Source organism: Vigna radiata, chromosome 8 (genome assembly GCF_000741045.1).
Source record: "Vigna radiata var. radiata cultivar VC1973A chromosome 8, Vradiata_ver6, whole genome shotgun sequence".
Classification (NCBI taxonomy): domain Eukaryota; kingdom Viridiplantae; phylum Streptophyta; class Magnoliopsida; order Fabales; family Fabaceae; genus Vigna; species Vigna radiata.
The window spans coordinates 12,695,699-12,706,634 of record NC_028358.1 but is presented as its reverse complement, the minus strand read 5'-3'; the positions used below and the strand labels follow the sequence as shown (position 1 = coordinate 12,706,634).

The window sequence follows — 10,936 nt, the reverse complement described above, 5'->3', positions numbered from 1 at the left end:
GAGTGGGTCCATTTTTTTGCTGGTTTGAACGAGGGAAAGGTAAAGTGGCGTCTGCCCTGGCTTGGGATTAAACCGTATATCCAACATTGTGGCAGTTTTCCTAATGTACCTCTCATAGGGGCTCGATATTGCATCAATTACAACCCCGTTTTGGTTCAAAGGCAGTTCGGGCATCCCATGAAGGGGGCACCTTCACCAGACTATCTCGCAGCATTCTTCATCTACTATGAGGACGGACATTGCACAAAAATGTTGAGGAGAGTCAGAAGTGCCTGGGGAAATATGGTGCGAGCAGACAAGGATTTGAGGGTTGGAGCGGTGGATAGCAGGGTCAGTTATCACACTTGGATTCTAGAGAGAGTAAAGGAAGTCAAACTCCCTTTCAAGCCAATCAATGACCAGCAGGCTAGTAAGGAACCATCCCAAGTCCTAGAAAGTGAAGAGGTGAAACAACTGAAGGCGGAGATGGAGAAGTTGAGAGTGAGGAATGCCAGATTGGAAAAAGAATTACAGAGCGCGCGCAATGATTTTGTAGAAATGAGGAATGATAACGAAGAAAAGTCACGGGCTTATGAAAACATTGTCAAAAGCCATAAGGCTGAGAGAGATTATACATTCCGAGTGAAGCAGGATCTTGCGGCCGCAAGTAATGAGTTATCCATGAGGGTGAGTGAGAAGAATGCGGCTTTAGAAGAAGGAAGACAATGGAAACATCTCTACGAAGAAGCCAAGAGAGACAAGCGGGAAGCCTTGAAAAGATTAAGAGAAGCGCAAGTTCAAGTACAAGAAGTGGGGCATCAGATGAAGGAAATGACTACTTCGTTTGAGGCAGATTTGAATCAAGAGCGTTGGAAGCTAGCTGAGGCTGAAAAAGAACATCAGGCCATGTTAAGACAAATGGAGGATTATATTGAGGAGCAGGAGGAGCGATGGCGGTCGTTGGAATTTGAAGAAAGGCATCAGGCCTTGGTGAAACGAATAGAAGAACACATCGCGGAGCAAGAAGTGGCGGTAAAGCACGCTTCTCTCAGTTGGCTGCTTTGGCGAATGGAGCAATTGAAGATATCCCCAAAATGGTGTTGGAAGCTGAAGCTAGTACTCACTTTCGTAGCCTGCCAGCGGAAATAGAGCTTTTTATTAATCATTGTAAATGGTTGGTAGGCGAGATGAGATCCCTCTTGGCTCGGGCTAGAGATTGATGTATTTTGAGATCTTTGTATTTTGTTTCCTTTAGAAAATGTAATGAACTGAATTTCCTTTAAATGAAAGATGTGGGATGTTTGTTTAGTACCTGCTTGCGTTAATTTCCATCAGTAACGTCATTGTGATCCTGTGATTTCCCTATTAATAGCATGCATCGCTTTCTTTCGTTTGTCGTATATCATTTTCATCTAATTTGAATAAATTAAAACAATAAAGCAGTATAAAAGTGAGGGAAAACAACGGCAAAACTTCCACGACATCCTTACAGGACCCGGGCCAATTCAAGAATTATGGAAGATTGGGAGGAAGCACACGAGGTTGTCAAAGCCGATATCAGCCAGCTGAAGGATCAGATGAGCGAGATCCTTGCCGCCCTAGAGTCTTTGAAGACTGCGAGAGAGTCATCGTTAGCGCAGATCGAGGGAAATGTCCCCCCTTGTCCCCCATTGTTCAACGCCTTAAGTCCGTCGATTCCTTTCCCGATGTACGGTTTGCCGCCAGGTTATACTCCTCCCGTGGGAGAATACTCGGAAGCGGAGCATGCGTCTTTCTCTTTTCCCACAACTGTAAACATACCGCCCATCGGTACTCAAGGTCTTGTCTCGGCTTCGGCACCTATGACAAGTTTAGCAATGAATGACACGACTGCGGTTGAAGGANCGCGGGTGACTGTAACGCCACACGTGATTGCTAAGGAGGACTCTTCGGCCNGGGCCGCGCTACACACCACAGTGATTGGGGGATTTGATAGCTTCAGTGGAGCTAAAAATAAACTGGAAATTCTGGAAGAAAGGTTGAGGGCCATAGAAGGGGTCGAAAGCTATGGATTCGGCGATGTCGCAAGATTAAGTTTGGTTCCCGGCGTAAAAATACCACACAAGTTTAAGGCGCCAGAATTTGAGAAGTACAAGGGTAATACATGCCCTAAAAGCCATTTGACTATGTACTGCAGAAAGATGGTTGCGTATGCCTATGATGAGAAATTACTCATCCACTTTTTCCAAGATAGTTTGGCTGGGGTAGCATTGAACTGGTATACCCACTTAGAGCTATCTCGCATACGTTGTTGGGTGGACCTGGCCGACGCCTTTGTAAAGCAGTATAAGTACAACATGCATTTCGCACCTGACAGGTTGCAACTACAAAACATGGCGAAGAAAGACAATGAAACTTTTAAGGAGTATGCTCAAAGATGGAGAGAGTTGGCTGCACAGGTTGAACCGCCTTTGTACGATAAGGAGATGGTGGCTATGTTCGTGAACACACTCCAGCCGCCATTTTATGAGCACATGGTCGGGAATATGTCATCCAGTTTCACCAATATCGTCATAATAGGCGAAAGAATAAAAGTTGGTTTGAAGAATGGAAAAATTGTGCATGGCCCGTCTGCGGCAGTAAGCTCCAATAAACCCAGCTTTAATCCAGGAAAGAAGAAAGAGGGAGATGTGCATGCAGCATCAGCAATGCCTGTATGGAGAGGACAAGTTCCTATTCACAATTATAGACCATACCCGGGCCCACCTCCATATGCAGCCAATGCGGCATTTGCTCATCCAATTAGGCCGCAACGACCACAACAAGGATTTTATCAGTCGCAACCCATCACAAACAACGCCAGGAGGGCTGGGACGAGCGCGAATCCAAATCCGAATGCGGGTCAAGGCACTTACCCGAGAAAATCCCAAGAAAGAAACTTCGTTCACTTTACCCCCATCCCTACAACTTACACTGAATTATTACCTCACCTCGTAAAAAAGGGTCTGGTTGCTATATGTCCGATGATGCCTATGCAGCCTCCGTACCCCAGGTGTTACGATGCCGATGCCAAGTGTAGTTATCATGAGGGAGGCGTGGGTCACTCAACTGAGAGGTGTATGGCCTTCAAACATAAAGTACAAGCCCTAATCGACGCCGGGTGATTGAAGTTTCAAGAAGATAAACCTAGCATTGATGCTAATCCACTATCCGGGCATGGAGGCGCCTCGACAAATGCCATTGAGGTTAAGAAAGGTGAGCTGATAAGGGATGCAGGTGAAATCCAAAGTTCCAAAAGGTTTATTCTCGAGAAATTGTTGAAGTTGGGTTTTTTAAACGGTGATTACGATTTGGGAAAAGCATGTGGACTTCACCCATGCGCTGGACACTCTATCGATGAGTGTGTCGAGTTCAAGAAGATCCTGCAAGATCTACTCGATAGAAACTTAATGCAAGTATACTATGAGGATAAGACGGAAGAGGTGTTTGCACAAACCGGTGGGGAGCCTGATGTAGCTCTGCCAGAGCCGTTGGCGATCCGTTTCACTCGAACCACCCTGACACCAGCAATTCAAGAAAGGACGTCTGTCGTCATCCATACACCATTTTCCTTTCCTTATAAGAGCGAGAAAGCTGTCCCTTGGAGATATGGAACACATGCAATCGATGAGGGGCAACGTTCAGAAAGTCAATCCTTCCGCCGGGATCCAGCTATTGAAAATATATCAGGCATCAGCGGAATGACAAGGAGTGGTCGAATCTTCATGCCACCGAACTTGATGAAGGAAGGAACTAGCAATAATGAAGCACCGGTGGCCGCGAAAACTAAGGAGCTTTTAAAAGGAAAAGGGGTGCAGGCAGAGGAGACCCCTGACAANGAGAACAAGAAAGAAATATCTGAGGAAGAAGCTTGCGAGTTTTTGAAATTCATACAACCAAGTGAGTACAAGGTGGTGGAACAATTGAATCGCATGCCTGCCCGGGTCTCCTTGTTAGAATTACTTATGCATTCAACCTCCCATAGAAAGCTGCTGATGAAGATACTTAGTGAGGCCCATGTGGAGCAAGGTATTTCCCTCAATAAGTTCGAAGGCATTGTTAGCAACATCACTGCTAATAATTACCTCACCTTTACTGATGAGGAAATACCTATAGAGGGAAGAGGACATAATAAGGCTCTCCATGTCTCCGTGAAGTGCTTAGATCACGTCGTAGCACGCGTTTTGGTAGACAATGGCTCCTCCCTGAATGTCATGCCCAAAACGACCTTGGAGAAGCTACCTTGTGAAGGAATGCATATGAAGCCGAGCTCTATGATTGTGAGAGCGTTTGACGGTAGCAAGAGGGAAGTGATGGGCGAAATAGAGTTGCCGGTACAAGTTGGTCCATGTGTCTTTCAAATAACCTTCCAGGTCATGGACATCCTCCCAGCCTATAGTTGTCTGTTGGGTCGTCCATGGATTCATTCGGCAGGAGTTGTGCCTTCCACACTGCACCAGAAATTGAAATATGTTATGGGAGATAAGCTGGTGATAGTATCTGGAGAGGAGGATCTCTTTGTGAGTGGGCTATCTTCCGCCCGTTATATTGAGGCGNCCGAGGAAGCTCTCGAGACGGCTTTCCAATCATTGGAGATCGTGGGAAACGCTTATGTGGAGCCATTCCCAGTAAACCCGCATGTGTCATGTGCCTTTATCATGGTGGCCAAGGTCATGCTAAAGGAAGGCTATAAGTATGGAAGCGGTTTAGGCAGGTACGGGCAAGGGCGAACATTCCCATTGAAGGTGGTCGAGAACAAAGGCAGATATGGCCTAGGGTACAAGCCCAGCAAAGAAGATAAGAAGAGGCTGATTGAAGAAAAAAGAGAGCGCAATCTGGCTCCAGTAGAGAGACGGGAACCAAGGGCGAGAAAGATTCGCATATGTGATATCAAGGAGAGTTTTCGCAGTGCTGGATGGGTGAACGCTAGCNAAATAGCAGTCGTGGAAGATGAAGCTGGATCTGAAAGCTCAAACTTCGTGTGGGCTTGCTCCCNAGATGTGCAACTCAACAATTGGAAGACTTTGGATTTACCCGTGATGTTTAATTCGAATGAAATGTAATATTTTTAATTAATCCTATTGCTTTACCCGGGGCTTTAGGATTCGTGACTTACGGGTTGACACTTTTATTTTGCTTTCAGTGTGATAATTGAATCGTGTTTGTTTGTGTTTTTATCATTCATTTTATCCTTCTCCATCATTTTTCTTGTTTATTTATTCTTTTTTTTCGCAAACTTAAATAATGCAGATATGACAATGAATGTTTTGAAAATAACAATGTCGATATCCCTAATTTAGAGCACCTTGTCAATAATACGGAAGATGATTATGAAGATGGTTCGGAACCCCCTCCAGAACTAATGAGATTAGTGGAGTAAGAGTCTAAAGAAATAAAACCCCATAAGGAAGATGTTGAAATACTCAACTTGGGNGAGGAAGACGAGATAAAAGAAGTGAAGATCGGTACTACAATGAAAGAGGAAGTGAGAGAAAGGTTGCGAATCCTATTGAAGGAATTTAAGGACGTGTTCGCTTGGTCGTACAATGATATGCCCNGTTTGGATACCGACATCGTGCAGCATAAACTCCCTCTTAAGCCGGAATGTCTCCCAGTCAAGCAAAAACTAAGAAGAATGAAGCTAGAAATGTCCTTGAAAATCAAGGAAGAAGTGCATAAACAATTCGATGCAGGATTTCTGGCTCTGGCAAGATACCTGCAATGGGTGGCGAACGTTGTCCCAGTGCCCAAGAAAGACGGTAAAGTTCGAATGTGCGTTGACTATCGTGATTTGAATCGTGCAAGTCCAAAAGACAACTTCCCACTACCGCACATTGACACTCTGGTCGATAATACGGCCAAGTTTTCTCTATTTTCGTTCATGGACGGTTTCTCCGGATATAATCAGATCAAGATGGCACCTGAGGATATGGAAAAGACCACCTTCATCACGTTTTCATGATATGATGCATAAGGAGATCGAAGTATATGTAGATGACATGATTGCGAACTCTGAATCGGAAGAAGAACACATTCTCAACTTGAGGAAACTATTTTTGAGATTGAGAAAGTTTAAGCTCAGATTAAATCCCGCAAAGTGCACATTTGGAGTGAAGTCTGGAAAATTGTTAGGTTTTATTGTTAGCCAAAGGGGGATAGAAGTGGATCCTGATAAGGTACGAGCGATAGTGGAAATGCCTGCGCCTAAAACGGAGAAAGAGGTTCGAGGTTTTCTGGGTAGATTGAACTACATTGCTAGATTCATCTCCCAATTAACCGCTACCTGTGAACCGATATTCAAGCTGTTACGTAAGAATCATGCTTTGGTTTGGAATGAGGCATGTCAGGCCGCTTTTGAAAGGATTAAACAATATCTGCAAGACCCTCTAGTGTTGCGTCCACCTGAGCTAGGAAGACCGCTCCTTTTGTATTTGACTGTATTGGATGAGTCAATGGGTTGTGTACTGGGCCAACATGATGAAGCCAGAAAAAGAGAGCATGCCATATATTACTTGAGCAAGAAATTCACAGACTACGAACGACGATATTCGCCGTTAGAGCGAACTTGTTGTGCATTGGCGTGGGCTACTCATCGTTTAAGACAATACATGTTGAGCCACTCTACCTGGTTGATATCAAAGATGGATCCTCTCAAGTATATTTTTGAAAAGCCCGCTCTCACTGGAAGGATAGCTCGGTGGCAGATGCTATTGTCAGAATATGACATTGTATATGTTACTCAGAAATCCGTCAAGGGTAGTGCTCTAGCGGAATACCTGGCTCATCAACCCATTAGCNATTATCAACCAATGCAGCCTGAATTTCCCGATGAAGATATCATGGCCCTATTTGAAGAAAGCAGAAAAGACCGAGACGAAAAAACATGGACATTACTATTCGACGGAGCCTCGAATGTGATGGGGCATGGAATAGGGGCAGTGCTTATCTCTCCAGAGAAGCAGTACATACCCATGACAGCAAGGTTATGTTTTAGTTGCACGAATAATATCGCGGAATATGAGGCATGTACTATGGGTATTCGAGCAGCGATCGAGTCCAAAGCAAAGATTCTGGAGGTATATGGAGATTCAACTTTGGTTATTCACCAGTTGAAGGGGGAATGGGAAACTCGAGATGCAAAATTAATTCCTTACCAAGCTTACATCAGGGGATTAATGGAGTATTTTGATGCCATCACATTTAACCACATATCGCGGGAAGATAATCAATTAGCAGACGCATTGGCTACTCTGTCATCAATGTTTCAAGTTGACCAGGATGCAGAATTGCCAATGATTGAAATGAAGAGTCATGTGGAGCTAGCATATTGTCATTTCATCGAGGAGGAGGTAGATGGTAAACCTTGGTATTTTGATATCAAGCAGTATCTTAAAACTCGAGAGTATCCCGAGAAGGCGTTTGAGAACGACAAAAGGTCGTTAAGGAGGTTGGCTAGCAGTTTTATCCTAAGTGGGGATGTTTTATACAAGAGAAATCATGATATGGTTCTCCTCAGATGTGTGGATACAAAGGAAGTCGAACTGATATTGAAGGAAGTGCATGAAGGTACATTTGGCACACACATGAATGGGCACTCAATGGCTAGGAAGATACTAAGAGCTGGATACTTTTGGTTGACTATGGAAAATGATTGTTGCACACACGTGAGGAAGTGCGAGAAATGTCAGATGTATGCAGATAATATAAATGTGCCACCCACGACCTTGAACGTGTTGTCTGCACCATGGCCATTCTCGATGTGGGGAATAGATGTTATTGGAGCTATAGAGCCAAAAGCGTCAAATGGACACTGTTTCATACTAGTTGCAATCGATTATTTCACCAAGTGGGTTGAGGCTGCTTCCTATGCAAATGTGACTAGAAAAGTGGTGACCAGATTCATAAAAAAGGAGTTGATCTGTAGGTACGGGCTACCTAACAGAATTATCACTGATAATGCCACCAACCTGAACAACCAGATGATGGCGGAATTATGTGAGGAGTTCAAAATTCATCATCTTAATTCTTCTCCTTATCGTCCAAAGATGAATGGGGCAGTAGAAGCTGCTAATAAAAATATCAAGAAAATCGTCCAGAAAATGGTAGTCACGTATAAAGATTGGCACGAAATGCTCCCATTTACATTGCATGGGTATCGCACGTTGGTACGAATGTCAACTGGGGCAACACCTTTCTCTCTGGTGTATGGGATGGAAGCAGTACTTCCATTTGAGGTGGAAATCCCATCTTTACGAGTGTTAATGGAGACCCAATTGGAGGAAGCTGAGTGGGTTCAAACTCGGTTCGACCAACTCAATCTCATCGAAGAAAAGAGACTGGCGGCAGTGTGCCACGGACAATTGTACCAAAGAAGAATGAAAAAGGCTTTCGACAAAAAGGTGCGCCCAAGGGAGTTCCATGAAGGCGAGCTGGTGTTAAAGAAGATTTTGCCTATACAAAAGGATCACAGAGGCAAGTGGACCCCAAATTATGAAGGGCCGTTTGTAGTAAAAAAGGCATTCTCTGGCGGGGCACTAATTCTCACAAGGATGGACGGAGAGGAGTTACCGTTACCGATTAATTCTGATGCGGTAAAGAAGTTTTACGCATGATGATTCCGCGATAGGGGATGCTACTAAGGGATATTAACACTGTTTTGAATTCTGTTGTATTCTGTGTTACTTCATTCAATAAATACCATACGGTTTTAGTCATTATTCAACTTTTACATTTTTTTCTTTTGATACGATTCATGTCACACTGAGTTTTAAATTCAAATAAGGTAAGAGGAAAGTGATAATAATTAAAGCATCACGGGTATATTCATGGAGCACAAGCTTGGTCCTGGAGGATGTCGTGAAAACAAAAAAAGAAAGAAAAAAAAATGAAAAAAAAATGAAAAGAAAAGACACATATTGAATCCGTTGTTCATAAAGTTGTCGAAGACATAGTACTTCCAAAAAGCAAAGGCAAACAATGATTTGAAAAATATTGGTGTCGAGTCTTTTCCTGATTCAAGGTTTCGAGGGTAACCAGTGTTCTTTTTCTGATAAAGCTCCTACATTCATATTACTTGAACCCTTAACCTTCTGGGTTTCCCTTCAAAACACAGGATTGTCGCATATGCATTACTGGGCAGTTTTCATCGCGGTACACGTGCCCAATGATCCGTTGATCGGGGAGATAAAAAACATAAAAAGAAAAAAGATAAAGAAAAAAAGAAGAAAGAAAAAAAGAAGAGAAGAAATGAAGTTGACGTGTCAACCACTACAGAGTTTTGTTTCAGGTTTAAGGTCGTAAGAAAGTAAGGTAAGCCAGCTTCAGAGTGACGTGTGGCCATTTTTCTTTACCCAAATCACGAAAGAAGTTTATCCAATTGCACCCCTTTTGAGCCATAAATTATAATTGCTTTCATCACCCCCAACAAGAATCATTAGCGTATCGTTGTCAACCTAAAGGGTACATCAAGGGCATCCAAAATCAAGGAGAAAATTTCAAAAAAAAATGGAAAAAAGGAAATGAAAAAAGAAATGTATCATAAAATGAGAGCCTAGCTTGTTAACAACACCCTCCCCAAATGAGAGACACACTAACTTTAATATTGCCCACAGATGACCATCCAACCATCTACTTTTCATACTCATTTCCCTCACCTTCTCAGGATTAAGCTAGTTTGGATTGCAAAAGCGATAAAGGGAATTTGAACACACGATTATACTTTTTTCCTTCTCATCAGAAGACTCACTGTCTGTTGACAATATTTTAATGAATGCATTTTGAATGTACATCGAGTTTGACGACAATATTGACGACGAATTCCAAGCATGGAATTTTCAAAAGGAAAAAAAGGAGAAAAATGAAGAAAGAGAGAGTGAGAGCAAAAAAGAAAAGAACAACACATCCATACATCCTCATGGCATTACATCATACATCTTCAAAAGAAGCAAAGAAAATTGTTCAAAAATCCTCACGTTTTGCTCAGCATTTACCAACTTTTCAAAAGTGTTGATCCAAGTTTTTCCATGATGTCGGTCCTCTGCTTCGCAATGGTCAAATCCAGGTTTTAGTGTTGTTATCGGCCCTCTGCTTCGCAATGGTCAAATTTAANTTGTTATCGGCCCTCTGCTTCGCAATGGTCAAATTTAAGTCTTTCTTCTGCGATTTTGGCCCTCTGCAAAGCAATGGTCAAATCCAGGTTTTAGTTTTGTTATCGGCCCTCTGCTTCGCAATGGTGAAATTTAAGTCTTTCTTCTGCGATTTTGGCCCTTTGCAACGCAATGGTCAAATCCAGGTTTTAGTTTTGTTGTCGACCCTCTGCTCCGCAATGGTCAAATTTAAGTTTTTCTTCTGCGATTTTGACCCTCTGCAAGGCAATGGTCAAATCCAGGTTTTAGTTTTGTTGTCGACCCTCTACTCCGCAATGGCCAAATTTAAGTTTTTCTTCTGCGATTTTGACCCTCTGCAAGGCAATGGTCAAATCCAGGTTTTAGTTTTGTTGTCGACCCTCTGCTCCGCAATGGTCAAATTTAAGTTTTTCTTTTGCGATTTTGACCCTCTGCAAGGCAATGGTCAAATCCAGGTTTTAGTTTTGTTGTCGACCCTCTGCTCCGCAATGGTGAAATTTAAGTTTTTCTTCTGCGATTTTGACCCTCTGCAAGGCAATGGTCAAATCCAGGTTTTAGTTTTGTTATCGGCCCTCTGCTTCGCAATGGTCAAATTTAAGGTTTTCTTCTGCGATATTGGCCCTCTACAACGCAATGGTCAAGTCCAGGTTTCTGTTTTGGTAAATCGTCTTTCTTTGGCATTGGACAAGCTTTTTGCTGCATTGTAACCTCCTTCTTAAATTTGGTCATTGTATACTTGAATTGGTTGAAACCCAGACGAAATCAGTATTTCTATCTTTACGTATCTTTTACTCTGATAATATAAAAACTTCATT

General features: G+C 42.9%; 1 pseudogene; it reads left to right on the top strand.

Annotated features, from left to right (window-relative positions):
* Positions 1-1,493: 1,493 nt before the first annotated feature.
* Positions 1,494-8,744, top strand: LOC106770243 (annotated as a pseudogene).
* Positions 8,745-10,936: the final 2,192 nt, after the last annotated feature.